This window comes from Chrysochloris asiatica, unplaced genomic scaffold (genome assembly GCF_000296735.1).
Source record: "Chrysochloris asiatica unplaced genomic scaffold, ChrAsi1.0 scaffold00213, whole genome shotgun sequence".
In the NCBI taxonomy this organism is placed as follows: Eukaryota; Metazoa; Chordata; class Mammalia; order Afrosoricida; family Chrysochloridae; genus Chrysochloris; species Chrysochloris asiatica.
The window spans coordinates 2,363,873-2,367,660 of NW_006408731.1; the positions used below are offsets into that span (position 1 = coordinate 2,363,873).

The 3,788-nt window shown below is 38.9% G+C and overlaps 1 non-coding gene across 1 annotated transcript; it reads right to left on the minus strand.

Moving 5' to 3' along the window:
- Nucleotides 1–1,190: 1,190 nt before the first annotated feature.
- TRNAL-CAA lies at nucleotides 1,191–1,297 on the minus strand. The gene is made up of 2 exons: nucleotides 1,260–1,297; nucleotides 1,191–1,236 (listed from the first exon to the last, which is right to left on the minus strand). It is a non-coding gene; the product is annotated as a tRNA-Leu (tRNA).
- Between the last annotated feature and the right edge of the window lie 2,491 nt (nucleotides 1,298–3,788).

Here is a 3,788-nt window from a genome sequence, read left to right on the forward strand (position 1 = left end):
TACCATGGATTACTAGAAGAACAAACAAATGTGTGCTGGAAGAAATAAAACCAGAATGCTCTTTGGAAGCCAGGATGGCAAGACTTCGTCTTTCATACTTCAGACATATTGTCAGGAGGGACCAGTACCTGGAGAAGAACATCATTCTAGGTAAAGTGGAGTGTGAATGAAAAAGAGGAAGGCCCTAACAAGATGGACTGGCACAGTGGCAACAGTAATGAGCTCAAGCTTAACAACATTGTGAGGATGGCACAGTTCAGGGCAATGTTTCATTCCATTGTGCATAAGGTCACTATGAGTTGGAATCAACTTGGTGGCACCTAACAACAACATTTATATACAGATTTATGTCCTAAGTTTTGTAAACAACAATATTTATAACTTTAAAATATGTTTGACATACACATGGATACACTCTAGCATTCATTTAATAAGATAATAAATGGATAATCATTTAATATAGTACTAACATAGCAAATATCCCAAAGTAGTAGAAGTATTAATATTTATGTAGCACGAAAAGTTTAAATTTATGTATCAAGTGAGTAACATTTTTTATTGTCTGTTGTACAGGACACAGTTCTAGATATTACTCTAAATGAAGTTTTTAGGCATATTAAGAGGATGCAAAATTAAATGGAAGATAAAATACAATATTGAATTTTCTTTATGCATTTTCCTAACTTATCACAAACTGCACAACAGGATGCTAATTTATGTCCCTAAGGAGATTCAAAAACCCTCAGCATAAAGCAATGATTCAAGAAAGATTGATTGTAGAGCAATCAATCATTTGTGATCAAAAGGGTAGCATTTGCCCAAGGATGAAGTTCAGAAAGCAGGAGGAGTTAGGAGAGAAGGTGGAATACAAACTCAAAACACATGGAGGAAGTGAAATAAATGTTACATTGTGAGGACTGCTATCAATGACAGGAAACAAAATGTGTATAAGATGTTAAATGTAATGATTTGCTTTTTAAGCCTTTATCCAATTCACAATAAAAAGTTTTTTTTTAAAAAAAGATTTAATTCATTATCCTGATTATGTAAATAATACACAGCAATTGTGATCAACTGAAGAATTTGTAAGAACAAAAACTATATGGAAATATTTTTAATTATAACAATTTTCAGAGATAAAGGATCTATTTTTATTGGATTCCAAGCTTTTGAAGGAACAAAACACAATGTGTCAGGAGTGGGATTCGAACCCACGCCTCCAGTTGGAGACCAGAAACCCCGAAGTACGGGAAGCAGAGCTTGAGTCTGGCGCCTTAGACCACTCGGCCATCCTGACACCACACAAAAGTCTTTTCTAGGATGATTACTGTAGATAATGATAGAAGACCATTTCCTCTCCGGGAGCCCGCGCCGCTAACTTTGTATCCGCGAAAAGGGAAAACCTCAGATTCTACTCCCGGGCTACACGATAGGTTTTAAAGACTAGGGGACTTGGAATACAGATTTTATCCGCGTTGGGTTGAAATAATCTTTCGGAAGCTTTCCGCAATGTTCACAGTATCTCTCGTTCATAACTTATTTGGTACTGGGCCACTCCGTGAGACTTACATATTCCCTGTATAATCCTATTTTTCGGTATTTAAATTTTTTCTGCAAAGGTACGCTTTGGGCTTGACCATTTTCCACACTTTTCTCGTTTTCTTCCCTAAGTACATTTTCCCGAAGCCCTTAACCTCTTTTTCTTTTCTTAGGCCTTTTCCTTCTCTTTCTCACATACAATACTCCCTTTTATACTTTCTGCCGGCCGTGGGAGAAAGACTGTGCAGTGAAAGTCAGGACGTGGTTATAGAATATATAATAAGAAAAATAATGAGACCATGGAGAACAACAACAACAGCAAAAAGGTGTAAAATCTCTACTGAGATAGGTGGGTAGATAGATAATGTCATTGTTGTTGTTAAGTTCTGTAGAGCCGGTTCCGACCCACAATGACCCTGTACAGGGTTTCCGAGGAGCAGCTGATGAGCTTGAACCGGTTCAAACCGACTTTGTAGTCCAGCTCATTAACCCACAGCACCACATCAGTCCAGTGGCGCAATGGATAACGCGTCTGACTATGGATCAGACGATTCCAGGTTCGTTACAATATGAAAAAGATTACGAACTCGCAAGATAGATAATAGATCCCTACTGGTTTGGTTGTTGTCCTGGTGTGATGCTGTGGGATAAGCTAACTACAAGTTGACGGGTTCAAACCCACCAGCCGCTCATTGGAAAACCCTATACAGGGTCGCTATGAGTCAGAACTGACTCGATGGCACTTAACAATAAAAACTGGTTTAGTTAAGGTGAGAGATACTCATCCACTGTTCATGTTCCATCCTGTCTGACAGTAACTTTTTAGTAGTTAATACTCGAAATTGAGTTCTGGTGTGGTGCTGTGGGTTGATGCGTTTGAACTGTAAAGTCGGTGGCTCAAGCGCACCAGCTGCTGCTCGGAAACCCTATATAGGTTCGCTATGGGTCGGAACTAACTCGATGGCACTTAACAAAAACAACATCAAATCGATAGCTTGCATAAACTTCATTTTCTATGAAAGAGAATTAAAATATTGTATGTAGGGATTGGCAAACAACTATTGTAAGATCCTAAAGTGTGTGCTCAGTGATCAGGGATGAATTGTTCTGTTTTGTTTGCTTGTTCCTGCTTGCCCCCTTCTAACTTCAAGGTCTAAGGTTCAAACCTACATGACACTCCTTGAAAACTCTATACAGGGTCGGTATGAGTTGGAACTAACTCACAATAATTAACAACAACAACCGCTTCGTATATCATTGTTGTTAAGTGCCGTTGAGTTGATTCCAACCCATAGCGACCCTGTATAGGGTTTCCGAGGAGCAGCTGGTGAGCTTGAACTGCCAACCTTGCAGTTCATCTGGTACATTAACCCACAGCACCACACCAGGACTCCACCACAAAAGTATTATTTTGAAGGCAATGCTGTTAAGTGTCATCTGGTCGGTTCCCACTCCTATCAACCCTGTAATTGGTTTCGGAGGAGCAGCTGGTATGTTTGAACCTCTGTCCTTGTGGTTAGCAGTCCAGTGCTTACCTTAAAGTAGTAGAAAATGTGAGAATCATGGATTCGATATTGTTGTTGTTAAGTGCCATTGCTCTTTCCTATAGGATTGCTGAGTCTGAATCAACTGACTCCATGGTACACAACAACAATTAAGCCACATTTATATTAGGTAAAAGTAGCATATTTAATCAGAACCTATACAGTTAGACAATTTGAGGACAAAATTCTTCAGGAAATTGTCCATTCACTTATAGATGAACACATTCTCTTTCTGTTAATTAGCCTGTCTTCATTCTAGACTGAGAAGATAAAACATACTCAAATTGTTAAGGCCTGGTCATCTCCTTAACACTTGTAAATCATATCAGTTCTAGAATGCTAGAGAATGTGCTAGAAACATAGGAAAATTATTCAAATGACATATAAAACAAATAAAATCTGGGAAACTACAGCATTATTATTATTACTATTACTACTGAAAGTAGACTGTAGACATGTAATCTTATATTGTTGTTGTTGTTAAGTGCCATCGAGTCAGTTCCCACTCATAGCAACCCTGTTTCTGAGGAGTGATTGGTGAGTTTGAACTGCAGACCTTGAGGTTCAAACCAGCCTTAAGGTTGAGTGCTTGTCCTACAGGGCTAGACATTGTTGTTGTTGTTGTTGTTAGGTGCCATCGAGTCGGCACCGACTCATAGTGACCTTATGCACAGCAGAACGAAACAATGTCCAATCCTGGGCCAA